The 15,293-nt window shown below is 32.6% G+C and overlaps 1 non-coding gene across 1 annotated transcript; it reads left to right on the top strand.

Annotated features, from left to right (window-relative positions):
• The first annotated feature begins 14,454 nt into the window (after positions 1-14,454).
• LOC128285789 (small nucleolar RNA R71) lies at positions 14,455-14,561 on the top strand. The gene has a single exon (XR_008276338.1). It is a non-coding gene; the product is annotated as a small nucleolar RNA R71 (small nucleolar RNA).
• Positions 14,562-15,293: the final 732 nt, after the last annotated feature.

The raw sequence follows: 15,293 nt of genomic DNA, 5'->3' as shown, positions 1-15,293 counted from the left end.
TTAAAAGGTCAAACGACTTCGATCAGATAATGGTACGGAGTTCAAGAATGATCCATTTCTACAAGTATGTTAAGATGAGAGCATTGTGTGACACTTCACTATTCGGGATACACCACAGCAGAATGGGTTGGTAGAACGTATGAATCGGACTATACTAGAGAAAGTTCGATGTATGTTGTCCAATGTTGGATTGGGTAAGGAATTTTGGGCTGAGGCAGTTACATATGCATGCCATCTAATTAACCGTTTTCCATCAGCTGCAATAAATGGAAAAACTCCTATAGAGATTTGGACTAGTAAACCTGCTACTGATTATGATTTTTTACATGTTTTTGGTTCCACTGCATATTATCATGTAAAAGAATCTAAGTTAGACCCAAGAGCAAAGAAATTATTATTTTTGGGTATAACTAGTGGAGTAAAAAGATACCGTATCTAGTGTCCTAATACAAGGAAGATTATTTTCAGTAGAGATGTGACTTTTGATGAATCAACCATGATGAAGAACAAGGATTTACAAAAGGATGACAAAACCAGTAGTACTCTGCCACAGGTGGAGCTTGAAAAGGTTAATGATGATCCAGCTAATATTGGAGGAACAAATGATGAAGAAGTTCCAACCCAAGAACTTCTACAGCAACAAGATTCAATTACATATAAGAGGCCAAGAAGGGAGATTCGTAAGCCTGCTCGCTTTGATGATATGGTGGCCTATGCACTTCTAATTGCAGATGATGATGTTCCTTCTACTTACACAGAAGCAAGAAGTAACCCTTATGGTGTAAAGTGAAAGCAAGCTATGAATGAAGAAATGGACTCTCTTCATAAAAAAAGGACTTGGGAGTTGGTGACACTGTCCAAAGGAAAGAAGGCAATTGGATGCAAATGGGTATATGCAAAGAAGGAAGGATTTCTTGGTAAAAATGAAATTCGATACAAGGCTAGATTGGTAGCAAAGGGTTACACTAAAAAAGAAGGAATAAGCTATAATGAAGTGTTTTCTCCAGTTGTGAAGCATTCGTCTATTCGGATTTTATTAGCTTTGGTTGCGCACGGTGATTTGGAAGAGGAAATCTAAATGACTCAGCCGGAGGGATTCAAGGTTGTTGATAAAGAAAATTGGGTTTGCAAACTGACAAAGTCACTTTATGGATTGAAACAATCTTCGAGGCAGTGGTACAAGTGATTTGATCAGTTCATGAAAAAGTAAAGGTACACAAGAAGTAAATTTGATCATTGTGTGTATTTTCAGAAGCCACAAGAAGGAATTTTCATATACTTGCTCTTATATGTTGATGATATGTTGATAGCATCTAAAAGAAAAAGTTGAAATTGAGAGATTGAAGACTCAACTAAACCTTGAGTTTGAAATGAAAGATCTAGGTGAAGCTAAGAAGATTCTTGGCATGGAAATATGTAGAGATAGAGCTCATGGTAGAGTTAGCTTGTCTCAGAAGCAATATTTGAAGAAGGTACTACGGCGGTTTGGCATGAACGAGCAGACAAAACCTGTAAGTACCCCATTGGCTTCTCATTTCAAGCTTTCTGCACAACTATCTCCTTTGACGAATATAGAACAAGAATACATGTTACAAGTTCTGTATTCTAATGCAGTAGGTAGCTTGATGTATGCAATGGTGTGTACAAGACCCGACATTTCACAGGCAGTTAGTAAAATGAGCAGGTATATGCATAATCCTGGAAAAGGACATTGGCAAGCTATGAAATGGATTCTACGGTATATTCAGAAGACCATGGATGTTGGATTACTGTTCAAACAGGATACTACACTTGGTAAAGGTGTTATTAGGTACGTTGATTCTGACAATGCCAGTGATTCAGATAAACGAAGATCAACCACCGGTTATGTGTTTACGCTTGCTGGAAGACCAATAAGTTAGAAGTCTACACTGCAGTCTACAGTTTCATTGTCAACCACAGAAGCCGAATACATGGCTATAATAGAGGCTGTAAAGGAACCTATTTACTTACAAGGTATGGTTGAAACATTGGGATTGGTTCAGGAGCATATTAACGTGTATTGTGATAGTCAAAGTGCTATTCATTTAGCAAAGAATCAAGTCTATCATTCATATAGAAAGCATATCGACATACGATTCCATTTTGTGCGGGAAATTATTGATGAGGGGAAAATTCATCTTCAGAAGATTAAGGCTGCAGATAATCCTGCAGATATGATGACCAAGGTGGTAACAACAACCAAGTTTGAAAATTGTTTGAACTTGATCAATATCCTGCAAGTTTAACAGTTGAAGAAGGCACTATCAAGTATTGTTGACAAAGGCAGAAAGAATTGAGTGAAGATAAGATTATCCTAATCAAATCTTCAAGGTGGAGATTATTGGCAATCATCCATAGATTATTGGCAATCATCCATACTTTGGAAAGTCAAAGATTACAAAGATATGGGTATCAAAATGTTAGCACTAAAAATCTGAGATTTAAGGCACCAAAAGTGGGATTGAGATTTGGCATGAGATATTTGCAAAATTTTTGGTCCCTAATTTATAGTGACTTTGCAAGTTAATCCCTGAACCTCAACTATAAATAATCCTAACCATTTCTCATTTGAATCATCCCATATTTGTTATTTTCTACCTAAGGCATTGTTCTCTCTCCTTATTTGTAAATTTTCACTTGTATTTTGGAGTGAAATATATTTGGTAGTGCCTGAGGATGTAGGCAAAATTTACTGTACCTCGTTAAAATTCTGGTGTTCTTTATTTTTTAATTTTCATATTTTGTGAGTATGATTGTAGTGATTTATTGTGCTATTAAATTACGATAGAGGGATATTTTGGCTAGGAAAGACCTGGTACTTAAGCGATCCTTGTGATCCACCTCTCTTTCTTGGGAATTGAACTTAGTGTGATTTTTTAGTACAATAATTTTACACTTTTACACGCTTCTGCACAACACTTGGGTATTGATGATCTTAATATTTTGAAAGTATGGCATGTATAGGGACTTGGTCATTTTGTTATATGTGTCATTGTGTTTTGGCCAAAAATATTGGCTTGTAATTGTTAAAGGTTGATATGGTATTTAGCCATGCAAATTGGCTCATTTTGATTGGAATGGTTGTAAGCATATATATATATATATATATATATATATTTATGTATACATGCATGTGAAATCATCTTTGTGTGATGTGGTCTATGAATACTTAGTGATCTGATCTATGGATGAAATGATAAAATTTGTGTACAATTAGGAATCGTGAATGTAGTCGATTGTGGTTTGGTAAATGTTGATATTATATTGGCATGTGTTGGTCATAAATATGGATGTTTTGGTTGCTTAAGTATATTATGTTTTGTGCCTTTGATTTGGTGTAAGTGTATGTGTGAATAAGGGTGGCAAATGACTTGGTAAATAACCTTTATTTTGTCCACATGGGTAGACACACGGACGTGTGTCTAGGCCGTGTGTGACGCACGGTCTACCCCATAGGCATGTGTATAGGCCGTGTGTCCCCTGCACCTTAATTTTGAGAAACAGAATGCTCAGAATTGGGCACACAGGTAGAGACACGGGCGTATGTCTCAGCTGTGTAGATGACATGGTCTCAGGCACGGGCATGTGTCCTGGCCGTGTGAAGTCTGCACTAATTTTATGAAAATTAATTTTCCATACGGCCTAGCACACGAGCGTGTGACTTGGTCGTGTGATCTCAATTTGTTCATGGGATACAAGTCAGAGTGTTACACAGGGTCGAGACATGGACGTCTGTGACCACACGGGCGTGTCCCATATCCACACGAGCGTGTGACCTCTGTTTAGTGGAAAAATTTTTTAAGTTTGTAAAAATTTCTAAAGTTCTCGGTTTAGTCCCAGACCATTTCCAATGCATGTTTTGGGCCTTGTAGGCTCGTACTAGGGACTTTATGATTGAACGTGAATCGTTTTAATTTGGACAAAAATTTATGACTCGAAATTCTATGATTGCTTTTGATGTGAGTCCAGTAATACCTCGTACCCTATTCCGACGTCTAATACGGGTAAGGAGTGTTACAGTTCCATACTTATCGGATCGAACATATTTGGCGTATAATTGAGGACTCGTGTAATACCCCTTACCTGTATCCATCACTGGAATAGGGTACAGGGCATTACCGGAGTTACAAATTTATTTATCAGACATTTTATTTCATCTAGCATTCATATTTGGGACCAATCAAAATCAAACATATTGCCCCCTAAAAATACTTATTTTCCTTGTATCAACGTATCAAAAATAATCACATATTTACGTGTCATGATAAATATCATTCTCTTATCGTTTCTTCATAAACATAAATCAGTTAATTCATTATATCAATATTTCATGTACCATCAAATCATATTTCCTTATATCACATAATTAGGTTTGACGAACTTATCTGGCTAAATTGCAAAAATACCAAGATTCAAGGGCATTTCGATAATTTTCTATTTTCCTCGATTTTTCAACCAATCTTGATCTAAATTAATAATTTCATTCAATTTATTAATTTATACAATAAAATAATTCATTTCACTCTATTTGGTCATTTTTGATATTTTTACAAAATTGCCCTTAAGTTTTGCTTCTATTCAATTTAGTCCTCGAGCCTAAAACATGCAAATTAACCAATTTAATGTAACCCATGCTAAATAAATATTCAGATATATTTTCCTCCTCCTCCTCTCCATTCCATATCCTTAATGTATATATAATTCCACTATTTTCTCATATGTTCATATCAAGCTGTCCACTTGAGTCATAGTCACTAAATTATTTATATCTTGAGCTACAGAATTCTAAATTAAGAACCGCTTGATGTTTCCAAAACTATACTCAAATATATTTCTATCATAAAAATTTTAGAATTTATAATTTAGCCAGTAAGTACAGTAAAATCTTCAAACTTACCTCTATTCTGCTATTTAACAGCTTCGACCTTTCCTTACTAAAAATTAATTATCTTTTAGTACAGAATTTGAATGATGTTTCAGTTTGTTTCTATTGAAAATAGACTTATTAAAGATTCCCTAATTATTTTTTTCCAATTTTTTTTATGATTTTCCAAAGTTAAAACAGAAGAACCCAAAATTATTCTAACTTTGTCTCATAAAATTTATTATATCTCACAATTTACAATTCCATTGCTTACACCATTTCTTCTATGAAAAACTAGACTCAATAAAATTTAATTTTATATTTTATTCAACCTCTAATTCAATTTCCACAATATTTGGTGATTTTTCAAATTTTAACTACTCCTGCTGTCCAAAACTGTTTTAGTGCAACATATTGAGTACCAAGTTTATAACACCCTTATTTCCATTCTCTACAATATTTTCCATCATTTTCTCTTATTTCCCTTCACTAATATATCAAGAACATAGAACCTTATATAAGAAAATTCTACCTTAACATCATTTTCATGCTTTTGATATTACCTTACATGAGAAACTCTACTTAAAATATATTGAAGTCTTAAAGTTCTTATCTTGTCCTATTGATTTCAATCTTTAACTTGATTTTTCTCTCTCCTCCAGCTTCTTTTTCTTGAATCCAAATTGATATTCTAACTCCCCTTAGTCTCCTTAACATTTTTCTCTCTTGGTAGTTATGGAAATTCTTTTGATTTCTAGGTGAAAATGGTGAGTTTTTAGTGGAAGGACTAAATTGTAAAAAAAACAAAACTTTCTTTCTTCTCTTCTCTTTTAACGTGAAATGCATGAAAAGATGATGTATGGTGTGTATATGGGTATGTGTTTTTTTTTCCACACACACATATATATATACTAAATAAAATAATAAAATAATCATAAATATCTTATTAAAATATGAATAAACTAATATTTATCTAATTAATTAGTTTAAAATATCATCAACATAATCATTACATTCTAGAATTCTCTCTCTTACTAATTGACCATTTTGCCCTTCATAATCTTTTAAAATTCCATCATTGAGTCATCACTTAATTTGGAAAATTACGATTTAGTTCCTCATAATTCTTCACCTATTCGATTTGGTCCTAATTCATCCATTTTCCTTAGTTTCCAGATTATTCCATCCCTAAAATATTTGAACTTTGGTCCTTTAAAATTTTCATATTTACACTTTAACCCCTTAAATTTTGAGTATTTACTCTTGGGCAACAAAACGTTTCTCACTTTTACAATTTAGTCCTTTCTTGAATTAATAATGTAATATATCATAATATACTTCCCAATGTTGGCATAATAAAATTTCCTTTTTTGTCATTTTATTTCCTTACTTGACTATATCAAGGATAATATCTTACTTTCTTACTGTAGTAATTTTCGGGGTATTACATTTCTCTCCCCTTTAAAATAAATTTCGTCCTCAAAATTTCCTTCTTTTCTTTTGATCATAAACTTCATTATCTCTATAATTCTATAGTTCCTTTCGTATATATATATATATATATATATATATATATCTAGTTTGTCATCTATATCCATTCTCTATCCTTTCATTTCACAATTTATTTTTAATTCAAATTTTCAAACTTAAATCAGAGATAATTCTTTACCTTGTAACAAAAATCATTTAACTTTCTAACAGAGGCTCAGTAAATTGAACAGAGCACTTTGGTTATATGGAACTGATACAGAGGTACATTATTATGCACTATTAAACTAAGAGCATTAAAGTGCTATATAGAGAGCACAGATGTGCTAAACGGAAAGCACTAACGTGCTAATAAACAAAGAGCACTAACGTACTAATAATCAGATAGCGTGCTAGTGTTCTTTAATGGCATGCCACGAATATCCTAGTAGTTCTAAATTCCGTTTACTTGAGCATTAAAACTAAATTTCATACATTTATATACTTTACAATTTAATCCTTGTACCAATAATCCGTATATTTATATATTCTCTATCTTTAATACATGTAATATATTTCAAAATTCACTAGTTGTTCGTAATTTACTAATAATTCTTATCATGTACTTCATATATCACTTTTTAATTCCAATTTCACTTTCAATTTATTCACAACTCAATTTAATTCCACTTTCTTATCAATATACAATTCAATACTAATATTTATCCATCACTCAATTCAATTTCCATTCAATTCAACAATAACACTTACCTCATACTTCACTTACCATACACATAATTTAAATTTAACATTTAATAATAAATAATTTGAATTTTAGTAATACAATTGTATCTTTGAGTATCTCTATACTCAATGGTATTACCATAATTCAAATTATAAAACTATAATAAATAATAGACATCAAACATGTAACAATATAAGTCATATGTGTTAATTTATACTTTAATTTAATATCTCAACAATAGTCTTTCATCAAAAGGCATCATATATAATCTATTTTATCTTTAATCAAATCATGAACCTTTGGTTCAAGCTTTCTATCACATATCTCAATTTCAATTCACAATTCCACTTTTTCATGCTTTCAATTGTTCAATCGGTCAAATCCATTCGATTTTCTCATTTTATTTATTCAACTGATTTCAATATCAACAATTCGATATTTTAGCAAATTCATGAACCTTAAGTTCATGCTTCAAATCTCACATCTCAACTCAATTCACAATTCAACTCATAATTTCTTTCTCATATTTTTAATAGTATCAATCAAATTTATTTAATTTTCTCATTTCAGTTATTCACCCTATTAACAAATCCGAACTTTGACGGATACACAGATTCCAACCCAAACACACCAGTACGACATATTGTACCTAAAACGGTACATAGTACCTGATCAGTATAGACACATAAGTGCCTGAAACGACACATGAGGTGCCTAATATGACACACGAGGTGCCTGAAATACGACACATAAAGGGCCTGATATACGACACAAAAAGTGCCTGATCGGCAAAGCTGATATATCCCATACTCTTCCAAATCTATGGCGTGCCAATTATATCCGAGTAGCCTGACAAGTTAATAGGGAATTCAATTCTCATTTCAATTTCACTTAAAATTCATATTTACCCCTATTAACAAGACTCGGACTTTGGCAGATATACGGATCTAACCAACACACCAGTACGACACTCAGTGCCTCATCAGCTTTGCCGAAGTAAAACAGTAACAGTACGGTACTCAGTACCTCATCGGATTAAACCGAAGTAACAGTAGTAGTACGACACACATGGTGCCTCATCAAGTCGAAGTAACAGTATGTCACTTATAGTGCCTCATCAACTCAATGTCGAAGTATCCCTGAACACTTCCAATCTTATGGCATGCCAACTATATCCAACTCAGCTCGGTACAATTAATAAGGTATTCAATTCACTTTCCAGTTTCCAATCAATACACATTTCAATTAATCACATATATTCTCAATTCAATACAATTCAATTCACTTTTCAATAACAAATATTTTCGTAATAATCAAATATTCATATCAATTTCATCACATTCCCAATCAATAAAATTTTCAAATATAACATATATCCAATATTCTATTTCCACATCAATCACATATATCCATACAAATTCAATTCAATATTGATACTTAAAATTTTACTTACTATACACATAAATTTAAATATAACATTTATTCATACCTTTATGAGTTCTGACTCATCATAATCAACTTTTACTTATATACTTGAGTACCACTTTCAACATTATCGGAATTAGCTCAGTTAGGAAAACATCTCCATCTTTAAGAAAAAAATCTCACCAGAGTCGGAAGATATCACATTATCACAGGTTATATAATTGCATGTATTTCTAGACTTCACATATGCTACGTTCAGTCCGAGAACTGACTAAACCGTAGCTCTGATACTAATAAATGTAACACCCCTACCCGTATTCGTCACCAGAATAGAGTACAAGGCATTATCGGAGTTACAAATTTATTTATCAGACATTTTATTTCATCTAGCATTCATATTTGAGACCAATCAAAATCAAACATATTGCCCCCTAAAAATACTTATTTTCCTTGTATCAACGTATCAAAAATAATCACATATTTACATGTCATGATAAATATCATTCTCTTACCGTTTCTTCATAAACATAAATCAGTTAATTCATTATATCAATATTTCATGTACCATCAAATCATATTTCCTTATATCACATAATTAGGTTTGACGAACTTATCTGGCTAAATTGCAAAAATACCAAGATTCAAGGGCATTTCGATAATTTTCTATTTTCCTTGATTTTTCAACCAATCTTGATCTAAATTAATAATTTCATTCAATTTATTAATTTATACAATAAAATAATTCATTTCACTCTATTTGGTCATTTTAGATATTTTTACAAAATTGCCCTTAAAGTTTTACTTCTATTCAATTTAGTCCCCGAGCCTAAAACATGCAAATTAACCACTTTAATGTAACCCATGCTAACTAAATATTCATATATATTTTCCTCCTCTTCCTCTCCATTCCATATCCTTAATGTATATATAATTCCACTATTTTCTCATATGTTCATATCAAGCTGTCCACTTGAGTCATAGTCACTAAATTATTTATATCTTGAGCTACAGAATTCTAAATTAAGAACCGCTTGATGTTTCCGAAACTATACTCAAATATCTTTCTATCATAAAAATTTCAGAATTTATAATTTAGCCAGTAAGTACAGTAAAATCTTCAAACTTACCCCTATTCTGCTGTTTAACAACTTCGACCTTTCCTTACTAAAAATTAATTATCTTTTAGTATAGAATTTGGATGATGTTTCCGTTTGTTTCTCTTGAAAATAGACTCATTAAGGATTGAAAAACATAAATTTAAGCCCATAATTATTTTTCTCCAATTTTTTTATGATTTTCCAAATTCAAAAAAGAGGAACCCGAAATTATTCAGACTTTGTCTCATAAAATTTATTATATCTCACAATTTACAATTCCATTGCTTACACCATTTCTTCTATGAAAAAATAAACTCAATAAAATTTAATTTCATATTTTATTCTACCTCTAATTCAATTTCCACAATATTTGGTGATTTTTCAAAGTTTAACTACTGCTGCTGTCCAGAATTGTTTTAGTGCAACATATTGATTACCAAGTTTATATCACCCTTATTTCCATTCTCTACAATATTTCCCATCATTTTCTCTTATTTCCCTTCACTAATATATCAAGAACATAGAACCTTATATAAGAAAACTCTACCTTAACATCATTTTCGTGCTTTTGATATTACCTTACATGAGAAACTCTACTTAAAATATATTGAAGTCTTAAAGTTCTTACCTTGTCCTATTGATTTCAATCTTTAACTTGATTTTTCTCTCTTCCAGCTTCTATTTCTTGAATCCAACTTGATATTCTAACTCCCCTTAGTCTCATTAACATTTTCTCCCTTGGTAGCTATGAAAATTCTTTTGATTTCTAGGTGAAAATGGTGAATTTTTGGTGGAAGGACTAAATTGTAAAGAGAGCAAAATTTTCTTTCTTCTCTTCTCTTCTAACAAGAAATGCATGGAAAGATAATGGATGGTGTGTGTGTGTGTGTGTGTGTGTGTGTGTGTTTCCACACACACACATATATATACTAAATAAAATAATAAAATAATCATAAATATCTTATTAAAATATTAATAAAATAATATTTATCTAATTAATTAGTTCAAAATATCATCAACATAATCATTACATTCTAGAATTCTCTCTCTTACTAATTGACCATTTTTCCCTTCATAATCTTTTAAAATTCCATCATTGAGTCATCACTTAATTTGAAAAAATTACGATTTAGTCCCTCATAATTCTTCACCTATTTGATTTGGTCCTAATTCATCCATTTTCCTTAGTTTCTAGATTATTCCATCCCTAAAATATTTTCACTATTAGTCCTTCAAATTTTACGTATTTACACTTTAACCCCTCAAATTTTGAATATTTACTCTTGGGCAACAAAACTTTTTTTACTTTTACAATTTAGTCCTTTCTTGAATTAATAATGTAATCATAATATACTTCCCAATGTTGGCATAATAAAATTTCCCTTTTTGTCACTTTATTTTCTTACTTAACTTTATCAAGGATAATATCTTACTTTCTTACTGTAGTAATTTTCGGGTATTACAGCTCAGATGTTATTTTTCCAGCAAACTCTTGAAAATTTTGGCCTCGATTCTTACATCCAATGAATCATCCAATCTAACTTTGGATGACTACTCTCTTCAACGTCTTGTTGAGCTTGTGCCAACCTTTTTAACAAAGTTGGTGTAGCTGTCGTTTCTTACTATCACTTGTTCTAGTCTTTTATCTATTTGGCTTGCAGCTTGATGTATTGTTGGAACAAGGTGTCCTCGATAATGCTTCGGAATGGTTTCAACAACTACTCAGTGGATGTCATAGGTACAATCGCCTTTTTGCATAAAGTCGTCACTAGATGGGGAAATAATACTCTCACCTTCTAGCTACTAATGCATCTTCCCATGTTTTGGTGGATCCATTTGCCAACATATACCTTTTTTTTTTCTGCAAAATAGCATAGAGTAAAATTGCTCTAAAGGCATTAATTTTAGAAACATTTAAAGTAGGTATAATTCGTGTGCACACGAATTGAATCCACATCTTTGCTTCGGGAAATATAATAGCTTGATGGTAAAATACTGGGATATTGGTACTTGCACGATACTTCCATTTACCTCTTCCTTCAGTTAGAAAGTTTATAATATTATCCATATCTATGTCTCTAAAATATACCAAGTCAGTTTTCTCAATGAAATCATTCTCATAGTATTGGACATTATAAAAATCGTAAATTATTCTATGGGTTACTTGTACCTTTTTCCCTCGCACAAGTGTTGTATCTCATATATGACCTTAAGTATTTGTAGACACGTGGTCCCGTAGAGATGCATAGAACTCTTGGACAACTGGGGCTACAATATTCTCCTTCGAGATCGTCCAAAAACGTTCCTATCGATGATATCTGACCAAAGGCCAAATTTCTTTACACAAAATCATCGATGGATCAAATCCCCACTCCTGAATGAATATTTTCCCTTGAAGTTTATTGAAATACTTTTCAACATTCAGATTTGGAAAATTAGAGGGAGTTTGAACCATCAATGGCTTCGTTTCCATTGTTCGCCTAACTTTCTTAGGAGGCATGATGTTTCAATTCTAATAATTTACTACATAAATGATTCAATGGAACAGTAAAAGTTTGAGTTTAAGAACTCTTAACCTTGATTGTATAGTCGTTGTTCATTTTAATTCCTTGCTTGCCTGTGGTGTCCCTATTCCTTGTTGCACCAAGGATGATTAAATAGTTTGTGAAAGGAAATTTTGGAAATTGAGGGTTTAGGGTTTAGGAGGTGTTGAGAGATTTGAAAGAGTTTAAGGGAGTAAGGGTTAAAAGATGTTTTAATTAGTAGTAAATATAGTTTTAGGTTATAAAATTAGGGTTTTAAAGGGAAAATTGCAATGATGTCATGGCATAGGGGTTCCATGTAGTGACACATCTGCCAATTTGGAGATTCCTAAGGACTATCTGCTACATTGCAACCTGCTATTGTGATGTCGCGACAACGACTCTATTTCAACCCAAAACTCCATGTTAAAGATGTTTCGATCTAGGGATAAACCTACATCAAATAAAGGTTAAAATCTAAACTACATGGTTATTTAGATATACAATAATTTACAAATATCATGCAGCAATTCAAAAATTTTAAGTTATACAACTAGATTTATCAAGCAGTATTACCAATTCATCTGTGGACAATCTTTTTATTCTATTAGCATTGGTCCACCATCCGTTGTGCCATTCTGCTCTTGCCACTTTGTCCCGTTCTTTGAACCTATTTAGTCTTTCTGTATCCATAACAAGAAGCATTTCCCTTGATTTGGGAATGCTAGAAATAGATAAATTTTTGTAATGCTCCCCTAATTTCCTCCTATTTTCCTCGTTCAATTAATAGCCACATTTGAAGGTTTTAGTCTCACCATTAATTTTCATTGTCAACTCATTTTTCTCTAATTTAATGGTGGATCTATAAGTGGCCAAGAAAGGTCTTCCTAGTAAGATTGGTATCTCACGATCTTCCTTAAAATCAAGTACTATAAAATCCATAGGAATGATAAAGCTTCGCACCTTGACTAACACATCTTTTAGTACCCCACTCGGGTGTACTGAAGACTTTTCAACCAATTGCAATGTTATTTAAGTTGCTTTAAGATTCCCTAACTCAAGTTTCTCAAAAATTAATAAGGACATTAAATTAATACTAGCTCCTAATTCGCATAAGGCTCTATTAAAGTGAATATTCCCTATTTCTATGGGAATAGTAAAACTGCCTAGGTCTTTCAATTTTGCAGTACTTGTCTAGAAATAATTACACTACAGGAAACACTTAAAATAACATGGTCTCCTACCTTGATTTTCTTACGCCTTGTCATCATCTCCTTTAAAACTTGGTGTACTTGGGAACCTTCTCAATTAACTCGATCAAAGGTAGGTTAACATTTAAAGTTTTGAAAAAATTCAAAAAACTAACATATTCATTCTCGTCTCACTTTTGTCTTTCTTCTAATCTTGATGGAATTAAGACTTTAGTGATTTCGGCATCTTTAGGTGTCTCTTTTCCCATCTTAGCCGCTGTCTCATTCTCCCCCTCTGTTTTAGGTTTGTCTTCCACATCTAGGGAATTGTCTTGAGGTTCGTCAATATTATCCACTTAACCGATCGAAGTGCTATAGCTTTCACATGCTCTTTACCTTCCCACTCGTGGATTATCCTCTGTATTGCTAGGAATATGTGTGCTAATTTTTCTTTTAATATCGCCCATCATGCTCATCAATTGGCTCATTTGATCTTCAAGCTTAGTCAATGTTCTTGTTGAGTTAGTGCACTCAGTTTGTTTCTGTTTGAAATCTATTCTTATTGACTGCATCTTTTTCTCAATTCTACCTAGACATTGACCACATGCAATATGGTCACTTGGGTTGGTTCTGTACTGGGGTTTCTGCAAATAATGAGGTTGGTAATTAGTATTTTTAACTTGATATGAATTGTTACCTTCTCATTGGTTTCCTCCCCATCTTAAGTTCAAGTGATCTCTCCAGCCAGGATTGTATATGTTTGAATAATGGTTTCCACCCTTATTCCCAATGTAATTTATATCCTCAATAGGATTATTGATATAATAGAAGAATTGCTTGTCTCCTCCATGCATAGACAGTGTCGAAGTAGATTCAATATGGTTGAGTCTATCCACTATTTGCTGATACTTATCATCCTCTTGAGTAGCTTTAACCGTAGCGGGTTTCTGGCCATATGTGAATCGTTCAGTTGGCCACTGATAGGTGTTTAATGTCATATTTTCAGTAATTTCGTACCCATCCTCGTACATCCTATTCATAAGGGCTCCTCATCATGCTCCTTCTAATCTAGATCTTGCATTTGCATCCAACCCATTATAAAATATCTGCAATCTCATTCACTTAGGAATTCTGTGGTATGAGTATAATCAACATTTTGAAGCATTCCCACGCCCCATAAAAGCTTTCTCCTTCCATCTGTCTAAAGACAACAATCTATCTTCTTAATTGGACTACTTTATTAATCCTGAAAAAATTTTATAAGAATTTTCTAGCAAGTTCATCCCTAGTCCTGATGGATCCTGAAGCCTACGAGTCTAACCAAGAAAATGTGTTATTAATCAGAGAAAAGGAGAACAACCGAAGACGAATATCATCATTACTGACCTTGTTATACTTAAAAGTATCACAGAGTTGAAGAAACTATTTCAAATGTTAATTAGGGTCTTCTCTCATAGTGCCCTTAAATTACAGATTATTTAGGATCATTTGTATCATCACCGGTTTGATCCAAAATAATTAGTTGTAATCGTCAGCCTTGCTATACTTTCCTGAACCATATCTAAACTTGGTAAGGCATAGTCCTGTAAAGTTATCTCATTCCTAGCCATATGCACGTTTGTGGGTAACTGTGGTTTTGGTGGATCTCTTAGGGTGTTATCATCAACGTCGCCAAACAAAGGATTGTTACATGGTACATTACTTGTAGCAGGTAGTGGTTGCTCTTGCATCTATTGTTGTTGCTGTCGGCAATTCCTTCAGATTATTTTCTCTAGATCTGTGGCTGCTACAATAGGTGTGCCTCTACTACGAGTTATACACTAAACCAAGAAAAAGGAGGTTTGTAGCAACAAATGGAATAATATCGTATCTATAACCTACAAATTTCTTAATTATTCCTTTAAAGTGTTAAAGTTAAAATTAACCTAATGATGTTGCCTTCCTAATAACGGCGCCAACAAC

This window comes from Gossypium arboreum, chromosome 12, assembly GCF_025698485.1.
Source record: "Gossypium arboreum isolate Shixiya-1 chromosome 12, ASM2569848v2, whole genome shotgun sequence".
Lineage (NCBI taxonomy): Eukaryota > Viridiplantae > Streptophyta > Magnoliopsida > Malvales > Malvaceae > Gossypium > Gossypium arboreum.
This window is presented reverse-complemented; position numbering and strand designations above follow the sequence as displayed.